The sequence below is a fragment of the Callorhinus ursinus genome, unplaced genomic scaffold (genome assembly GCF_003265705.2).
Source record: "Callorhinus ursinus isolate GAN/ISIS: 27379988/994484 unplaced genomic scaffold, GSC_fseal_2.0 scaffold4, whole genome shotgun sequence".
Taxonomy (NCBI): Eukaryota; Metazoa; Chordata; class Mammalia; order Carnivora; family Otariidae; genus Callorhinus; species Callorhinus ursinus.
In genome coordinates this window covers 96,559,777-96,580,785 of record NW_027397066.1, presented here as the reverse complement: position 1 = coordinate 96,580,785, position 21,009 = coordinate 96,559,777, and the positions used below count along the sequence as shown (strand labels likewise).

Sequence of the window (21,009 nt, the reverse complement as noted above, 5' to 3'; positions counted from 1 at the left end):
GCAACATGCAAAAAAAAAAAAAAAGAAGAAGAAGAAGAAGAAGAAGAAAAAGAAACTGGACCACTTTTCTTATACCATACACAAAAATAAATTTATAATGTATTAAAGACCTAAATGTGAGACCTGAAACCTTAAAATTCCAGAAGAGAACAAAGGCAGTAATTCTTTGATATCGGTCATAGCAACTTCTTTTGTTCCCTTTATGATTATGTAGTGTTCTTCTTTATCTTTTGCCACAGTCTTTGTTTAAAGTCTATTTTGTGGGCGCCTGGGTGGCTCAGTTGGTTAAGCAACTGCCTTGGCTCAGGTCATGATCCTGGAGTCCCAGGATCGAGTCCACATCAGGCTTCCTGCTCAGCAGGGAGTCTGCTTCTCCCTCTGATCCTCTTCCCTCTTGTGTTTTCTATCTCTCATTCTCTCTCTCTCTCAAATAAATAAATAAAATCTTTAAAAAAATAAAGTCTATTTTGTGTGATATTAATATTGCTATCCTGGTGATTTATATATATATATATATTTTTTTTTTTGCTCCATTTGCATGTAGATGTTTTCTCATCCCTTTAAATTCAATCTGCCTGTGTTTTTAGGTCTGAATGAGTCCTTTGTAAACAGCATATACATGGTTCTTGCTTTTTATCAATTCAATCACATTATGTCTTTTGATTGGAGCATTTAGTCCATTTACATTTAAGCTAATTATTGATAGGTACTTGCTGCCATTTTATTGTTTTCTGTTTGTTTTTGTAGTTCTTCTCTGTGCCTTTCTTCTTTCTCTCTTCCCTTGTGGTTTGATTGCTTTGTTAGCCGTTATGCTTGGATTCCTTTTTCTTTCTGTGTGTATGTCTCTTGTAGGATTTTTATTTGTAATTATCATTAGGTTTATATAACATCTTCTGCATATAGTAATCTATATTAAGTTGTTGGTCACTTATGTTTGAACACCTTTTAAATGCAGTAAAATTTTACTCCTCCCCCTACCCGTTGCATTTAAGTATATGTTCTATTTTACATACTTTCATTTTGTAAGTCCCTCAACTGTGTTTGTAGATATAATTGATTTTGCTACCTTTGTGTTTTAACCTCCATAAAGATTTTATGATTAGTTTACTGTCTTTATTATATGTTTGTATTTACCTGTGAAATTTTTTCTTTCATAATTTTATTACTTCTACCTATGGCCTTTTCTTTCCCCTTTAACATTTTTTGAAAGGGTAGTTTAGTTGTGATGAACTCCTTGAACTTTGGAAAACTCTTTATCTCACACTTTTTTTTTTGAAGATTTCATTTATTTGTCAGAGAGAAAGAGAGCATAGCAGGGGGAACTAAAGGCAGAGGGAGAAGCAGGTTCCCTGCTGAGCAAGGAGCCCAACGCGGGACTTGATCCCAGGACTCTGGGATCATGACCTGAGCTGAAGGCAGACGCATAACCAACTGAGCCACCCAGGCATCCCTCTTTATCTCACATTCTATTCTGAATGATAACTTTACTGTGTAAAATATTCTTGGTTGCAGGTTGTTTTGTTTTGTTTTGATTTCTTTTCAGCACTGATATATCATGGCACTCTCTTCTAGTCTACAAAGTTTCTTCTGACAAATCAGCTGATAACCTTATGGGGTTGCCCTGGTGTTTAACTGTTACTGCTTTTAAAATTCTTTTTATTAGTATATTTTGCCATTTTAATTAGTATGTGTCTTGGTGTAGCCCTCTTTGGGTTCATCTTTTAGGGGGTCTCTGTATTTCCTGGATCTGGATGTCTGTTTTCTTCTCCAGAATAGGGAAGTTATCAATTATTTCTTCAAATAAGTTTTCTGTCCCCTTCTCTCTCTTTTTCTGTGATCTCTATATCACAAATTCTATTATGCTTGATGATGTCACTGAGTCCCCTTAACCCATTTTCATTTTTTATTTTCTTTTTTCTGTTTAGCTTTGTTGCTTTCCATTACTGTCTTTCAGACCACCCATCAGTTCTTCTGTATCTTCTAATCTGTTGAATCCCTCTAGTGTATTTTTTTAGTCATTGAGTTTTTAATCTGTTTTTTGAAATTTTTATCTGTTGAAGGTATCACTGACCTTTTCTCAAGTCCAGTGACTATTGCTTTGAATTCTTAAGCATATTGCTTATCACTCTTTTATTTCTTATTTCTGTGATTTTTTTTTCTTATTCTTTCATTTGGGACATATTCCTCTGTCTCCTCATTGTCCAACTCTCTGTTTCTTTTTCTTTCTGTATTTGTTTCTATGTATTAGGAAGGTCATTTATGTCTCCTGTGCTTGAGAGTAGTAGCCTTTTGAAGAAGAGGTCCTATGGTGCCCTATAACACAATGTCCCCTGGTCACCAGAATCAGGTGCTTAGTGGTATCTAGCACACCACTAGGTAGAAGGTGTTTGTGCTGGTTTCCACAAGGCTTGACTATCTAAGTTGAGGGAATAGGAAAAGAAATGGTGCCCATTGGCACTTTTGTTCTTGGAAAAGTCTCCTGAAGATCACTGCACCTCCAATATTCTTTCTGAGTTTAGTAAATAAGCTCTTCATGTACACCCCAGGCACTTTTCAAACTGTACCTTCTATGCTATGTCTTGTTCCAGTTATTTATTATTCTGGCTCTTTTAAGGGCAGGGAGTGTTTCCTATCACCCTGTGGGTCTCCTAGCGCTAAGCCTACTGAGTTTTGAAGTACCTGGATTTAACCTCCCCCACACCCCCCGATTTTAAAAGTTTTTAAAATTAAGCCCTACTGGTTTTCAAAGTCAAATATAAGAGGACCTTATTTTTCCAGTGTGGGTTCCCAGTGTCTGGGGTGCCTAGTGTATGGTCTGATTCTCTTACTTCTCTGTGCTTATGATATCCTTCCATTTTTGGTTAGTCTTACCAGGGGTTTGGTACCCAGCGTCATCTCTGCCCTTCTTACCTATTTGGGTTTATCTTGTTTGGGGCTTTCTGTGTTTTTGGACCTAAATGTCTGTTTTTTTTCTCCAGGTTAAAAAAAATTTTCAGCTGTTATTTCTTTAAATACTTTTCTACTGCTTTTTCTCTCTCCTTCTTCTGAGATCCAGATAATGAGAATGTGTTCCAGAGATCACTTAAACCACCCTTACTTTTGATTCTTTTTTATCTTTGCTGTTCAGCTTGGATGATTTCCACTCCCTCTCTCCCAGATTGCTAATTTATTCTTCTTTATCACCTATTCTGTTATTGATTCTCTCTAGTGTATTTTTCATTTCCTTTATTGTATTATTTATTTCTGATTGGTTCTTTTTCAGATTTTCTATTTCTTTATTGAAGTTCTCACGGTATCTTGTCTTTGGAGTTTGGTGAGCATCTTTATCACCATTACATTGTATTTTTGTTTTATTTTTTAGTTTTTTTTCTTTCATTTACAAAATATTCCTGGCTCCTCATTTTACTTGGTTCTCTGTGTTTATTCTTATATATTAAGGTGATTAGCTACATCTCCTGTCTTTAGAGAGTAGTTTTATGTAGAAATATCCTGTGGGGCCCAGAAATACAATAACCCTGGTTATCAGAACCAGGTGCTCCAGGGGTGTCCCCTACTGTGTGTTTCATGAATCTCCCTATTATGGCTGCACCATGACTGCTGTGGGCACACTGGTAGGTAGAGCTAAACCCTTGTTTGCTGGCTGAGATTCCTTGCCACAACTGCCGCTGGTGTACTGGTAAGTGGAGTTGGCCACCAGTTTAGAAGTCTGAGAGGCCTAGCTATGGGCATGTTAGTGGGTAAGGTTACCCCTGTTGTGGCTGACCATGAGGCCCAGGCAGGACTATTTACCTGTGCACTGTTTCTGTCCAGATCTGCCTAGTGGATGAGATGTGGCAGGAACTGCTTTAGAGGGGTGCCGTCTAGGGTGGGCAGCTTGGGTCTGCAGGGGAATGCTAGGATGTGGTATGGTGCTAGCAAGGAAGATGGAGACTAATCTCAGTCCTTGTAGCCCCCCAGCTTTCCTGGATTTAATCCCTGCTCATTTTCAAAGCCGGATGTTATGAGATTGTAGAAATATTGACAGTACTGACTACATATTTGTACCTCCATCTTGTTCATGTCCATGCAATGACCTCCCTTGGAGATATGAGTTTTGGGCCCATCGAAGGTTAATATATGCCCTGACCAGAATGTGAGAAGGCTCATTGTGATCTTCTCTAAAGTTGTTAAAATAACTGGTAGAGATAACATAATTTCTTCTCTTCCTTCCCCGCTGACACACAGATGGAACTGTGAGATTCCATAAATGTTATATCCTTTGTTTTCACCACAATGACCTCTGCACATCCCCTTTATAAAATATGTGGATTAAGGTCCAGAGTTTTGGAAAATGGCTGTCCATCACCCTGGATCATCATCCTTCTGATGCTCTCTGTCAGTAAGTTACCCTAAAAAAAACTGTGTAAATGGTATTAAGTGGCTTGCTTCATTTCTTAGTCTCAGTGTCTTCTCAGTTTGGAAGACACTTTATTTCCCCCTCCACCTCTGCCAGTGATAACCCTCTGCTTGTGGGACACAGGGCCATATTATGGGTCCTAACCAGACCATATCTCTTCCTTTCCTAATCCTTCCTATATGGCTTTTTCTTCATAACTTTATACCTTCTTTATAACTTTAGTGGGAAAAACTGTTCTGCTAGTCTTCATTTAGTTCTCAGAGACAGTTGCTCTGAAAGTAGTTGTAGCCTTGGTGTGTCTAGGGGAGGAGGTAATTTCAAGATCCTCCTACTCTGCAATCTCAATCAGCTTCTGTGATTTTTTCTAGTTCTAGGGTAAGTATAGCCAATGTGTAACTTAATGGTATCTCAAATGCAACATGAGAATGCTGGACATTTTATAATCAGACTTTAGAATTTAATATTTTTCCATAAAACTGGCTACAATTTTTAGACGTTATATATTTTACACTGTTTTTATAAAAGTAAGCTTTTCTTTTTTTTTTTAATATTGCCTCGAGGCAGTTCTAACATTGTGGTGAATCTATTTTTTTTTAATTTTTTATTGTTATGTTAATCACCATATATCACATCATTAGTTTTTGATGTAGTGTTCCATGATTCATTGTTTGTTCATAACACACAGTGCTCCATGAAGAATGTGCCCTCTTTAATACCCCTCACCAGGCTAACCCATCCCCCTACCCTCCTCCCCTCTAGAACCCTCAGTTTGTTTCTTAGAGTCCATCATCTCTCATGGTTTGTCTCCCCCTCTGACTTACTCCCCTTCATTCTTCCTCTCCTGCTATCTTCTTCTTTTTCTTTTTTCTTAAAATATGTTGCGTTATTTGTTTCAGAAGTACAGATCTGTGATTCAACAGTCTTGCACAATTCACAGCGCTCACCGTAGCACATACCCTCCCCAATGTCTATCACCCAGCCACCCCAGCCCTCCCACCCACAACCACTCCAGTAACACTCAGTATGTTTCCTGAGATTAAGAATTCCTCATATCAGTGAGGTCATATGATACATGTCTTTCTCTGATTGACTTATTTCACTAAGCATAACACCCTCCAGTTCCATCCACGTCGTTGCAAATGGCAAGATCTCATTCCTTTTGATGGCTGCATAATATTCCATTGTGTATATATACCACCTCTTCTTTATCCATTCATCTGTCGATGGACATCTTGGCTCTTTCCACAGTTTGGCTATTGTGGACATTGCTGCTATAAACATTGGGGTGCACGTACCCCTTCAGGTCCCTACGTTTGTATTTTTGGGGTAAATACCCAGTAGTGCAATTGCTGGATCGAATGGTAGCTCTAATTTCAACTGTTTGAGGAACCTCCATACTGTTTTCCAGAGTGTTTGCACCAGCTTGCATTCCCACCAACAGTATAGGAGGGTTCCACTTTCTCCACATCCCTGCCAACATCTGTCGTTCCCTGGCTTGTTAATTTTAGCCATTCTGACGGGTGTGAGGTGGTATCTCATTGAGGCTTTGATTTGGATTTCCCTGATGCCGAGCGATGTTGAGCACTTTTTCATGTGCCTGTTGGCCATTTGGATGTCTTCTTTGGAAAAATGTCTGTTCATGTCTTCTGCCCATTTCTTGATTGGATTATTTGTTCTTTGGGTGTTGAGTTTGATAAGTTTTTATAGATTTTGGATACTAGCCCTTTATCTGATATGTCGTTTGCAAATATTTTCTCCCATTCTGTCGGTTGTCTTTTGGTTTTGTGGACTGTTTCTTTTGCTGTGCAAAAGCTTTTTATCTTGATGAAATCCCAATAGTTCATTTTTGCCCTGGCTTCCCATGCCTTTGGCGATGTTTCTAGGAAGAAGTTGCTGTGGCTGAGGTCGAAGAGGTTGCTACCTGTGTTCTCCTTTAGGATTTTGAAGGACTCCTGTCTCATGTTTAGGTCTTTCAACCATTTGGAGTCTATTTTTGTGTGTGGTGTAAGGAAATGGTCCAGTTTCATTCTTCTGCATGTGGCTGTCCAATTTTCCCATCACCGTTTGTTGAAGAGACTGTCTTTTTTCCATTGGACATTCTTTCCTGCTTTGTCAAAGATAAGTTGACCATAGAGTTGAGGGTCCATTTCTGGGCTCTCAATTCTGTTTGATTAATTTATGTGTCTGTTTTTGTGCCACTACCATACTGTCTTGATGATGACAGCTTTGTAATAGAGCTGGAAGTCCGGAATTGTGATGCTGCCAGCTTTGCTTTCTTTTTCAATATTCCTCTGGCTATTCGGGGTCTCTTCTGGTTCCATACAAATTTTAGGATTATTTGTTCCATTTCTTTGAAAAAAGTGGATGGTATTTTGATGGGGATTGCATTGAATGTGTAGATTGCTCTAGGTAGCATTGACATCTTCACAATGTTTGTTCTTCCAATCCATGAGCATGGCATATTTTTTCCATTTCTTTATATCTTCTTCAATTTCTTTCATGAGTATTTTATAGTTTTCTGAGTACAGATCCTTTGCCTCTTTGGTTAGATTTATTCCTAGGTATCTTATGGTTTTGGGTGCAGTTGTAAATGGGATCGACTCCTTGATTTGTCTGTCTTCTGTCTTGTTGTTGGTGTATAGGAATGCCACTGATTTCTGTGCATTGATTTTATATCCTGCTACTTGACTGAATTCCTGTATGAGTTCTAGCAGTTTTGGGGTGGAGTCTTTTGGGTTTTCCACATACAGTATCATATCATCTGCAAAGAGTGAGAGTTTGACTTCATCTTTGCCGATTTGGATGCCTTTGATTTCTTTTTGCTGTCTGATTGCTGTGGCTATGACTTCTAATACTATGTTGAATAGCAGTGGTGAGAGTGGACATCCCTGCCGCATTCCTGACCTTAGGGGAAAAGCTCTCAGCCTTTCCCCATTGAGAATGATATTCGCTGTAGGTTTTTCATAGATGGCTTTTATGATATTGAGGTATGTACCCTCTATCCCTATACTCTGAAGAGTTTTGATCAAGAAAGGATGCTGTACTTTGTCAAATGCTTTTTCTGCATCTATTAAGAGGATTATATGATTCTTGTTCTTTCTTTTGTTAATATATCGTATCAAGTTGATTGATTTGCGGATGATGAACCAGCCTTGCAGCCCAGGGATAAATCCCACTTGGTCGTGGTGAATAATCCTTTTAATGTACTGTTGGATCCTATTGGCTAGAATTTTGGTGAGAATTTTTGCATCCATGTTCATCAAGGATTGGTCTGTAATTCTCCTTTTTGATGGGGTCTTTGTCTGGTTTTGGGATCAAGGTAATGCTGGCCTCATAAAATGAGTTCGGAAGTTTTCCTTCCATTTCTATTTTTTGGAACAGTTTCAGGAGAATAGGTATTAATTCTTCTTTAAATGTCTGATGGAATTCCCCTGGGAAGCCATCTGGCCCTGGGCTTTTGTTTGTTGGGAGATTTTTGATGACTGCTTCAATTTCCTTAGCGGTTATAGGTCTGTTCAGGTTTTCTATTTCTTCTGGGTTCAATTTTGATAGTTGATACATCTCTAGGAATGCACCCATTTCTTCCAGGTTATCTAATTTGCTGGCATAGAGTTGCTCATAATATGTTCTTAGAATTGTTTGTATTTCTTTGGTGTTGGTGGTGATCTCTCCTCTTTCATTCATGATTTTGTTGATTTGGGTCATTTCTCTTTTCTTTTGGATCAGTCTGGCCAGGGTTTTATCAATCTTGTTAATTCTTTCAAAGAACCAGCACCTAGTTTCATTGATCTGTTCTACTCTTCTTTTGGTTTTTATTTCATTGATTTCTGCTCTGATCTTTATTATTTCTCTTCTCCTGCTGGGTTTAGGCTTTATTTGCTGTTCTTTCTCCTGCTCCTTTAGGTGTAGAGTTAGGTTGTGTATTTGAGACCTTTCTTGTTTCTTGAGAAAGGCTTGTATTGCTATTTACTTTCCTCTCAGGACTGCCTTTGCTGTATCCCAAAGATTTTGAACAGTTGTGTTTTCATTTTCATTGGTTTCCATGAATTTTTTTAATTCTTCTTTAATTTCCTGGTTAACCCATTCATTCTTTAGTAGGATGCTCTTTAGCCTCCATGTATTTGAGTTCTTTCCGACTTTCCTCTTGTGATTGAGTTCTAGTTTCAAAGCATTGTGGTCTGAAAAGATGCAGGGAATGATCCCAATCTTTTGGTACCGGTTGAGACCTGATTTGTGACCTAGGATGTGATCAATTCTGGAGAATGTTCCATGGGCACTAGAGAAGAATGTGTATTCCGTTGCTTTGGGATGGAATGTTCTGAATATGTCTGTGAAGTCCATTTGGTCCAGTGTGTCATTTAAAGTCTTTATTTCCTTGTTGATCTTTTGCTTAGATGTTCTGTCCATTTCAGTCAGGGGGATGTTAAAGTCCCCCACTATTATTGTATTGTTGTCAATGTGTTTCTTCGCTTTTGTTATTAATTGCCTTATATAATTGGCTGCTCCCATGTTAGGGGCATAAATATTTACAATTGTTAGATCTTCTTGTTGGATAGACCCTTTAAGTAGGATATAGTGTCCTTCCTCATCTTTTATTAGTCTTTGTTTTAAAATCCAGTTTGTCTGATATAAAGATTGCCACCCCAGCTTTCTTTTGGTGTCCTTTAGCATGGTAAATGGTTTCCCACCCCTCGCTTTCAATCTGGGGGTGTCTTTGGGTCTAAAATGAGTCTCTTGCAGACAGCATATTGATGGGTTTTGTTTTTTAATCCAATCTGATAGCCTATGTCTTTTGATTGGGGCATTTAGCCCATTTACATTCAGGGTAACTATTGAAAGGTATGAATTTAGTGCCATTGTATTGCCTGTAAGGTGACTGTTACTGTATGTTGTCTGTGTTCCTTTCTGATCTTTGCTGGTTTTAGGCTCTCTCTTTGCTTAGAGGACCCCTTTCAATATTTCTTGGAGGGCTGGTTTTGTGTTTACAAATTCCTTTAGTTTTTGTTTGTCTTGGAAGCTTTTTATCTCTCCTTCCATTTTCCATGAGAGCCTAGCTGGATATAGTATTCTTGGCTGCATATTTTTCTCGTTTAGTGCTCTGAAGATATTTTGCCAGTCCTTTCTGGCCTGCCAGGTCTCTGTGGATAGGTCTGTTGCCAATCTAATGTTTCTACCATTGTAGGTTACATATCTCTTCTCCTGAGCTGCTTTCAGGATTTTCTCTTTGTCTCTGAGACTCGTAAGTTTTACTATTAGATGTCAGGGTGTTGACCTATTATTATTGATTTTGAGAGGGGTTCTCTGTGCCTCCTGGATTTTGATGACTGTTTCCTTCCTCACATTAGGGAAGTTCTCTGCTATTATTTGCTACAATATACCTTCTGCCCCCCCCTCTCTCTCTTCTTATTCTGGGATCCCAATTATTCCAATGTTCTTTCGTCTTATCGTATCACTTATCTCTCGAATTCTGCCCTCGTGATCCTGAAGTTGTTTCTCCTTCTTTTTCTCAGCCTCTTTATTTTCCATCATTTGGTCTTCTATATTGCTGATTCTCTCTTCTGCCTCATTTATCCTAGCAGTTAGTGCCCCCATTTTTTATTGCACCTCATCAATAGCCTTTTCGATTTCGACTTGGTTAGATTTTAGTTCTTTTATTTCTCCAGAAAGCATTTCTCTAATAACTTCCACACTTTTTTCAAGCCCAGCTAGTATCTTTAACGTCATGATTCTGAACTCTAGGTCCGACATCGTACTAATGTCCGTATTGAGTAGGTCCCTGGCTGACGGTACTACCCCTTGTTCTTTTTGCTGAGGTGATTTTTTTCATCTTGTCACTTTGTCCAGAGGAGAATAGATGAATGAGAGAACAAAATGCTAACAGGCTTACAACGTCCCCAGCAAATATACTGTATACAAATCAGAAAAGACCTGAAACCAGGGGACAAGAAAGGGAAAGAAAGAAAAAAGAAAGAGGAAAAAAAACAAAAAGAAAAAGATAAAAACAAAAACAGAACAATACAAAAAAAGCAGAATATGATCAAATATGATCAGGCTAGTGCATAGATCAGTGCCACACACTAGATTTTGGGCGTATTTTGGTCTGTTAGAAAAAAGTGCCTCCTAAAATTTTAAAGGAAGAAAGACATATATGTACAAAATAAGGGTTGATTCCATGAAGGGATGGAAGATGACTGTAAATATGAAAATTATAAAAGATTTTATAAAAGGACTTGATAAGATATGAAGTTGTTTGAAAAAATAAAGAAGAAGATTTAAGAAAAAAAAAAGGAAAAAGGGAGAGAATGTGATCAGGCAGGATTCTAGAACAAAGCCATACACTAGTGATTTAGGGTATATTTTGATCTGTTAGAGGAAACTGTATCTCAAAATTTCAAAGAGAGAACAACTTATATATATATGCCAAAAATAAGGGTAACTACTATGAAGGGATAAAATATGACTCTAAAAATGAAAAATAAAAAAATGTTTTTTTTAAAAAAAGGGATTGATAAGATGTTGGTTGAAAAAGGGAAAAAGAAAAATAAAAAAAAACAGTTAACAAAAAATAACTTTGATGAACTAATGAATCATGGTAAAAAAAAGCCATGAATTCTATGTGCAGTATTCCCCTAGCGCTGGAGTTCTCCCGTTCACCTTGATTGGTAAACTTGGTCTTGGCTGGCTGGCTGTTCATGCTGATCTTCTGGGGGAGGGGCCTGTTGCTGTGGTTTCCCAATGTCTTTGAGGAGTCTGAATTGCCCCGCCCTTGTCGGTCCGGGCTAAGGAAGCTGCTCCGGTTTGCTCTCAGGAGCTTTTGTTCCCTGCAAGCTCTTGGTACAGCTTTGGAGGACCAGGGTAAAAATTGTGGCCTCCCAATCTCCACCCGGAGGAGCTGAGAACTCGGGGCCCCGCTCCTCAGTGTGCCCCCAGAGAAAAGCAGTCCCTCCCGTCTCCCTGGTCTCCAGCCGCACTCCGTGCTCACCCGGCCTGTGACCGAGTGTTTCTATCTCTGGCACCCGACCCCGTGTGGAGTCTCCAAACCCAGCAGATCCCTGTGGTGCGTTCCCGTGCCGCTCCTCCCCGGGAAGGAAGGGGAGTCTCCCCAGCTCTGCCGCTTGTTGGGTCCCTGCTGGAGGAGCAGTGGCCCGACTGGGCCACGGATCACAGTTTATGGCAACCCCAAGCTGAGAGCCCGCGCCTCGGCTCCGTCTCTGCAGCCGGCTTCCCTGCTCTGATACCTGGGAGCTCTGCCGCACTCAGGCACCCCCAGTCTTTCTGTTACCCCAAGGGTCATGAGACCACACTGTCCCGGGAGGATTCAACCCCCTGCTTAGCCACTGCAGCGACGTCCCTCAGCCGAGCCAACTTCTGAAAGTTCTGATTTTGTGCTCCGCGGCTCTATCACTTGCCAGAAGCCGCCGGCGGAGGCCCCTCCCCCGCCATCTATCCTCCCGAATATCGCCTTGGATTCACTTCTCTGCACGTCCTACCTTCCAGTAAGTGGTCGCTTCTCTGTTCTGAGAGTTGTTGCTACTCTCCTCTTCGATCTCCTGTTGTGTTCATAGGTGTTCAGAATGGTTTGATCCCTATTCAGCTGAATTCCTGAGACCAGACGAAATCTAGGTCTCCTACTCCTCTGCCATCTTGCTCCGCCCATTGTGGTGAATCTAAACCCCACAGCATATTTCCTCTTCATTTTAGTGTTAATACTCATCTCCTTGGCAACGCATGCCCATAAGCAAAAGTAAAAGGAAGAGAAGCAGGAAATTGACTTTACTGGCTATATGACTGATGATATGTACCTAAAGGCGGAAATGCAGTTTCAAATCAAAAGTTAATGTCCATGGACAAACTAGGAATTTTAAGATATTAAAAAAAAAAAAAAAAAAAGCCCTGTGGCTACTAACTGGCTCAGTCAATAGAGCATGTGACTCTAAATCTCAGAGTCATGGGTTTGAGCCCTACACTGGGTATAGAGAGTACTTAAAAATAAAATCTTTAAAAGAAAGTCCCTGAAATCTTTAGTGTTTTACTATGAACTATCAAAATGTAATCAACTAAGGGTGAAGACTATTCAGGCTAGATTCAAGCTAAGTTAACTGGGGTATGAAGCAATGTGAAGCTAACCTACAATTAACTACAATTTATATTTTTAAAATTTGAAAATAACTCTAAGGTCTTCATTTTTTTAGTGTTCTTTCAAATGTGTAGTAAGTACTATTTCTGTGTTTAGTTGGAGAAAACATTGTACTTTGATTTATTCAATTATTTTAGATGTTCCCCCTTGATGTCTTTGAAATTTAAAGCTTTTACATTTTATATGAAATTATATTGTTTTAGTTAACTTAGGCACATAAATTATAAAATTACATAAAATTTGAGAACACTTTTATATTTATCAATGTAAATAACATGGATAATAGCTATCCATTATTTATAAAGTTCAACCATAATTGCTTATTTAATAATTAGTATTAGTATTTTGTTTTGGAAAATGTGCTGTCCAATTGCTTAATTGATTGAAAATATATCCCTGGTAAAGCAAAAGTTGAACAATAAGGTCAATACAACAGAAAAATCTTGTGAGTTCAGAAGGCATATGTTCTAGATTAAAATGAAGAGGATTTATGGTGTTAAGAATTTTAAGTAGCATGATATTTCAGTTAACTAGAAACTTCCATTAACTAGAGTATAGGTTAAATAAAGTTTTTATAAATATTTCTATTCAAAAGTGTAACTAGTGCCTTCTAGTAAAACTTTTTGTGACAGAAACATTCTACACTGTTCAATATGGTAGCTACTAGCCAAATGTGGCTATGGAGCATTTGAAATATAAATACTGTGGCTGAAGAAGTGAACTTTGGGTTTTATTTAACTTGTAAATAAAATTGCATTTTGAAATAATTGTATATAAACATAGAGTTGTAAGAAATACTGATATCACATTTATCTTTTACCCACTTTCTCCTAATAGTCACGTATTGCAAAACAATATTACAAAGAGAATGTTGACTTTGATACAGTCAAGGTACTGAATATTCCATCACCATAAGCATCCCTCTTAATGTCCTTTAACCATTTACCTAGTAAATGGAATCTGACTTGTTTGGCGGTTATGGGTATTACTAATGAAGCTGCTATAAATGTCTGTTTGAATATATACCATTTTTGTTTTTCTGGAATAAATGCCCAGAAGTTCAGTTCCCAGATCTTATTATTCTGTGTTTAGGGTTTGTTTGTTTGTTTGTTAGTGATATGTTTGCATGGTTTTGGTATTAAGGAATGTCATAAAAAGGATCAGCAGGCATCCCTTCATCTTCAGTATTTGGAAGAGATTGTATAAAATGGCTATTAATTACTTTGGATACAGGACCCTTCAAATTTTTGTATTTCACCTTAGTTGAGTCACATATTTTGGGTTTCTTGAGAAATTATTCCATTTTCTAAGTTGTCTATTTTTAAAGTAAGGTTCATAGTATTCCTTTATGTCATTTTAGTAGCTGCAGGATCCCTATAGTGATGCTTGTTCTTTTATAACTGAAATTGGAGATTTGTGTCTTTTAACTATTTTTGACAGTCTTGCTAATTGTTTATCAGCTTTGATTTTTTTGAAGAGTTTTACATATCTTTATTTTTAATTTCAATGACTTATGCTCTGTTATTTTAATGATTATTTCCCTCCTGCTTTTTTTTTTTTCTCTTTTCCCAGATTCCTGGTGAGGAACTCAGATTTGTATTTGAGAACCTCCTTCTTTTCCAGTGTAATAGCAGACTTTTTCTTCTTTAGCTATATGTGATATATTTGATATGTTTTTAATTTTCATTCAGTTTTGTATTTTTAATTTTTGAGATGTTCTGTTTGACACATGGGTTATTTAGAAGTGTGTTCTCTACTTTCATGTATTTAGATATTTTCCTGTTTTGTTTCAGTTATTGACTTTTCAGTTCAGTACATGAATAAAAATCATATCTTAATATATGCAGAAAAAGCATTTGGTGAAATTCAACATTCACTTATGATAAAATCTCACAACAAATTCATTATACAGGGAACATACTTCATAATAAAGGCCATATATGACAAACCCACAGCTAACAATGGTGAAAAACTGAAACCATTTCCTCTAATTTTAGGAATACAAAAAAGATTCCTACTCTCACCACTTTTATTTAACATAGTATTAGGAGCCCTAACCAGAGCAAGAAAAATAAAAGACATCCAAATTGGAAAGGAAAAAGTAAAACTGTCACTATGACATGATACTATATATAGAAAGCACTAAAGACTCCACCAAAAACTATTAGAATAAAAAATTCAGTAAGTTACAGGATACAAGATCAACATACAGATCTCTCTTGCATTTCTGCATAGTAACAAACTATCAGTAAGAGAAATTAAGAAAACAAAACAACTCCATTTACCATTGCATTAAAAAATAAGACTAGGAATAAATTTTTAAATTTATTTTTTAATTTTAATTTAAATTCAATATTAAATTCAATATTAAATATTAAATGTACTATTGGTTTCAGAGGTAGAGGTCAATGATTCATCAATCTTATATAATACCCAGTGCTCATTACATCACATGTCCTCCTTAATGTCTATCACCCAGTTGCCCCATCCCCTCCAGCATCTCTCAGTTTGTTTCCTTTGATTAAGAGTCTCTTATGGTTTGTCTCCCTCTCTGGTTTCATCTTGTTTTATTTTTTCCTCTCTTCCCCTATGATCCGCTGTTTTGTTTCTTAAATTCCACATATGAGTGACATTATGATAATTGCCTTTCTTTGATTGACTTATTCATTAGCATAATACCCTCTAATCCCATCCATGTTGTTGCAGATGGCAAGATTTCATTTTTTGATGGCTGAGTAGTGTGTGTGTGTGTGTGTGTGTGTGTGTGTGTGTGTGTATACAGCCCACATCTTCTTTATCCATTACCTAGGAATAAATTTAACCAAAAAGATGAAATACCTATACTCTGAAAACTGAGACATTAAGAAATTGAAGGTGAAACAAATGGAAAAATATATCATGCACCTGAATTGGAAAAATATTGCTAAAATGTCCATACTACCCAATGCAATTTATAGATTCAATGCAATAGTTACCAAAATACCAATAGAATTTTTCATAGAATTTAAATAAAATTAAAATATGTATGGAACCACAAAGATCTTGAATTAGCAAAGCAATATTTAAAGATTTTTATGTATTTATTTGAGAGAGAGCAGGGGTGGGGGGCATAAAGGGAGTGTCTCAAGTAGACTGCACTGAGCATGGAGCCTGAGGTGGGGCTCAATCTCACAACCCTGAGATCATGACCTGAGCTGAAACCAAGAGTTGGGTACCCATCCAACTGTACTACTCAGGTACCCCCTAAAATAATCTTGAGAAAGAAAAAGCTGGAGGCATCATGCTCCCTGATTTCAAACTATACAAGGCTACAGTTACCATAACACTATGACACTGGCACAGAAAAAGACACATAGATCAATGGAACAGATAGCCCAGATACAAATCCATACTTATATGGTTAATCTACAACAAAGGAGGCAAGAACATCCAATGGGAAAAGGACAGTCTCTTCAATAAATGGTGTTGGAAAAACTGGACCACTTTATTACACCATGTACAAAAATGAACTCAAGATGGGTTAAAGACCCTAAATGTAAAACCTGAAACCATAAAACTAGATGAAAATATAGGCAGTAACTTGTTTGACATCAATCTTATATAAGATATATTAACATATATATTGTTATGTCTCCTCAGGCAAGGACAACAAAAGCAAAAGTAAGCAAAAGCTTTTGCACAGCAAAAGAAACCATCAATATAAAAAGGCAACCTACTCTATGAGAGAAGATCTTTGCAATAATGTATCTGATAAGGTACTGACATCCAAAATATGTAAAGAACTCATATAGCTAAACAACAATCCACTTAATAAATGGGAAGAAGACCTGAACATACATTTTTTTTTCAAAGAAGCCTACAGACGTCCAGCAGACATAAGAAAGATCACTATCAGGGAAGTCCAAATAAAACCACAATGAGATAACACCTCACACCTGTCCTAATGGTCACTATCAAAGAAGTAACAAGTGTTGACAAGGATGTGGAGAAAAGGGAACCTTCATTCAGTGCTAGTGAGAATGTTAATTAGTGCAGCCACTATGAAAAACAGTATCAAGGCTTCTCTATTTCTTCTTGTTCTAGATCCTTTTTTGTTATGATTATTTTATGCATTGCTGTGGGTTAAACTTTACATTTCATCTTGAGTAATTAATAGTATTTTTTTATGTATAACTTCATTGCACATAGGAACAAAAAAATCTGTAGATATGAATGCCCATATGTGTGAAAACATTATAAAGCAGAAAGAAAATAATGCAAAAGTAGAAAAATTAAAAATTTGTGCGTCTGTGTAGAAGATACAGAATTTTGTTGTACTACTCTTGTAACTTTTTTATAGTTTAAAAAAATTTCAAATAAAGTTTAATGTTTAATCAAACTCAGTGTTTCATTCAAAATATTTCTGTCATTTAGAATACTTAGGAAATAAGTGAATTTTCTCTTTTTCTCTGTTGTATTCCTTATGAGAGCATGTGTTTAAATGCATCATTTACTGTGACTGAATTATGTTATTTAGCTTCCTAATTCATAATCATGAAATTCTTTTTTTTTTTTTTAAGATTTATTCATTTGGGAGAGAAAGAGCATCGGTGGGAGGGGTAAAGGGAGAGGGAGAGAGAATGTCAAGCTGACTCCATGCTGAGCACAGAGCCTGAATAAAATAGGTCTTGATCTCAGGATCCTGAGATTACAACCTGAGCTGAAACCAAGAGATGGATGCCTAACCAACCGACTGCGCCACTGAGGTGCCCCAACCATTAATTTTTTTTTTTTTATGTTCAGTTAAGCACTGTATAGTACAACATTAGTTTTTGATGTAGTGTTCAATGATTCATTAGTTATGTAAAATTTATTTAGCCTTTTAGTCCTTAAATTTTATAAAAAGAATTTAACACTTTATATTTCATATTAAACTTCTCTAATCAGCAATAATATGCTATATACAATTCAGAAAATATATATATTTTTTTCTTTTATTGTATTTAAAATACAGCCTATGGAGCAGTAAGGCATTTAACAGAGAAAAGGACTCCTGTTTAAGATAATTAAATATTTGTGTCACTTTAGAGTAAAAAATGCCATGTTATTTCCTTGTATATACATTTAAATGGATATCAAATTAGATTATAGATTTTAATGCTGAATTTAATTTTATTCTCTTGAATATATTTAAAATATAGAAATACATGTTATTTATATTTTCAGAACAATTAAACAAATTATCAATATCATTTAACTGGCTGTTGAGCACCTAGCCCTGTATTTGTCTCTTTTCATCCCTTCTAGCTTATACCTGAAGAATATAGAAAAAGAAGTCTTTGTTTTTAAGACTGGTTGGAATTTCTTTTTTCTTCTATATTGACTCTAGTTAAAATCATTAGTAAAACAGTCATTTAATATAAAAAAATGAAAATTGTTATATATATAAAAATAAGTAAAATTCCATATGTAATTTCCAATTACATATAGTAATATATCTTAATTAGATTTCAACAAATCTGTTATGGCCTTATATTTATAAGCTCTAATACACATAAAATCGATGTTAAAGCTTCCATTACAGATTCACTTCAAATGACTAAAACAATCTTTGTAGTCTAGAAATGTACTCTTACTTTGCTTTATTTAGAAATTCTGAGAATATTTGTATACTGGAACTTGAGGTATCCTTATATTGGATTGAGATCAGGAATGTTTTAAGCTCATGCGGACATAACAGTCTTATATTTTATAGAACATAATTTTTCTGCTAAAAAAATATTTTTTGTATGTTTTGAACTTTCAATGTTTTATTATTTCTTTAAATTCCAAAAAGAGAAAGTATTTTCTAGCATAAACGCTCTTTAAACTGCTGGCTTAGTGTAAAAAATTTAGGATAATATAAATGTACATATTGAATTATCAAAAGAATTAATTTCTACTCTTGGTATATTACCATTTATTAGTAGTATCATCTTGGTTAAAAATTCTTTGAGTTCGGGGTGCCTGGGTGGCTCAGTCATTAAGCGTCTGCCTTCAGCTCGGGTCATGATCCCAGGGTCCTGGGATCGAGCCCCACATCGGGTTCCCTGCTCCGCGGGAAGCCTGCTTCTCCCTTTCCCACTCCCCCTGCTTGTGTTCCTTCTTTCACTGTGTCTCTCTCTGTCAAAATCTTAAAAAAAAAAAAAAAAAAAAAGAAATTCTTTGAGCTGTAGGTCTATAAAAAGGTTGTTAACACTATCATATGGCTATTGTAAAGATTGAACAAGATGATTTAATAAGGAACTATGGGTATCATAACATTTTATAGAAATAAAAATTGTATTTCCAAAACATTGATAGAAATTAAAGGGTAAGATGTGGGAAAGTACTAGAAATTCAAATGCTATAGAGAACAAAGAAAATTGAATATGATTCATTTTTGATGGGTACTTGTAACAAAGTTTGTTTTTCAGAAAAATACTATAAATAACTTTTTATCTTTGAATTTGCAATATGATTTTTTTCATTTGATAGTTAAGAGCACAGCATGGAAAGTCAGAATGTGGTTTAATTCTGCATGAGCTTAAGCAAGTTAGTTTCTAAAGTTCTATTTTCTAATAAAATTAAGAATAATATATTTTCATTGTGTTGTAATAAATTTTAATTGTATATAATAAATGTAAATATCGTAGATAGGTACCATGAACAAGGGAGTGCCCAAAAGATATTACTTATTATTACTAAATATTAGAAATAACTTAAGACTATTCTACTGAGGAGAAACTTTTTCATTGCTTCATCTTTCCTTGATGCAATAGCATCATAAGAAAAAACTATACTTAGGGGCTCACTGTACCTTAATAACATCTTTTGATTGAAGTATTTGTCAGTTTTATGCAAACCTATTGTTCTGGTTTGCTTAACCCCTCCTGTTTTACTAACAAAAGTGTTTTTTCTTTCTTTTTTAAGATTTAACCCATTTATTTGAGAGAGAGAGGGAAAGAGTGTGAGCATGAGTGGGGGGAGAGGCAAAGGGAAGAGACTCCCTGCTGAGCAGGGAGCCCCATGTAGGGCAGGGCTCAATCCCAAGACCCTGGGATCATGACCTGAGCCAAAGGCAGATGCTTAACCAACTGAACCACCCCAAAAGTGCTCCAAAGTGTTTCCTTTTAACTATAGAAGGGCACTCTTGCTTATTACTTGTCACTTTTTGCATGAACGATATTTTCCTTTTACACTTTCTCATTGATTGAACCTGAATATTGCTTTGAACATATCACAGTCACCAAAACACAGAGGTGACTATCTCCATTAATATTTTCTCAAGTGCTTTTGTGAGACTTATTCTGGGCTCTATCTCCAATAGCAGAATTGTGGTGTCATGGTGTATACATTTGAAAGCATTATACTGAATTATCTTCTATGACAGTTGTATTGGTCTAAAGTCTGACCAGCATGAGTGTTCATGTACTCCACAACCTTTTCAGCTATTGCATGGACAGGTTTTTAGTGTTTCTAAATATGTGACTAGATCAATTCCTACTAGTTAGCCTTCTGGATTTTCTTTGATTCAAATTGTGTTTATGTGAGGTACTTTTTGACATCACTATCTATCATCTATCTATCATCTATCTATGTATCAACTATCTCTATATAAATATTATTCATATTATATACTTTTAAACACACATATATAGGGGTGCCTGGGTGGCTCAGTTGGTTAAGCATTTGCCTTTGGCTCAGGTCATGATCATAGGGTCCTGAGATTGAGCCCAGCATCGGGCTCTCTGCTCAGCCTGCTTCTCCCTCTTCCTCTGCTCCTCCCCTCTGCTCATGCTCCTTCTCACTTTCTATCTCAAATAAATAAATACAATCTTTAAAAATTTTTAAAAATAAAAAATACACATATATGTTAAAAAATGTCAATTGGATTATAAGTCTGCCATGTATCGCCCATGTCAGACTAGTTTCACACACACACATATATTCCTCCAAAATGTCATTTGCATATATATATACACACACCCACACACATACATACATACATCTACACAAAACACAATTTCAGAATAGTATTTGTTTACTGGACCATAATGGACCTTTTTGAGATGAACTCCTCATATAAAACTATTTTTCTCATATCATCTTCTATTAAATTACCTGGTTTTGTTATTTTTATAATACTTTATAGACCTCAGGATTAGAAAAAAAACATTCATTTTGTACCATACCGTTAAAACTGATCATGTATCTATTTTTATTATTATTTAAGTATGTTATCAAATAATGGGATATTATAATAGCTACCATTTAACTCCCAAATCCAGAATGCTGCCAATACTAAAATTTTGTCTTCCCTTCAGTCTCATCCAGATATTACCCTCAGATTGAACATAAACCTAATACTTGGAAAAATAATCATTTTTAAACTTGTATCATGAATATTTGTTTAGCTACACAACATGTTGAGGTTTTTGTTTTGAAACTTACAAAGAGGACAATCATGGTCTATGTT

General features: G+C 36.2%; 1 long non-coding RNA gene across 1 annotated transcript in view; it reads left to right on the top strand.

Annotated features, from left to right (window-relative positions):
• Window positions 1-16,838, top strand: part of LOC141372492 (uncharacterized) — a 151,949-nt gene extending 135,111 nt beyond the window's left edge. Inside the window, exons 3-4 of the long non-coding RNA XR_012377756.1 lie at window positions 4,225-4,378; window positions 16,173-16,838. This is a non-coding gene — a long non-coding RNA (uncharacterized lncRNA). The remainder of the gene's footprint in view (window positions 1-4,224; window positions 4,379-16,172) is intronic.
• Window positions 16,839-21,009: the final 4,171 nt, after the last annotated feature.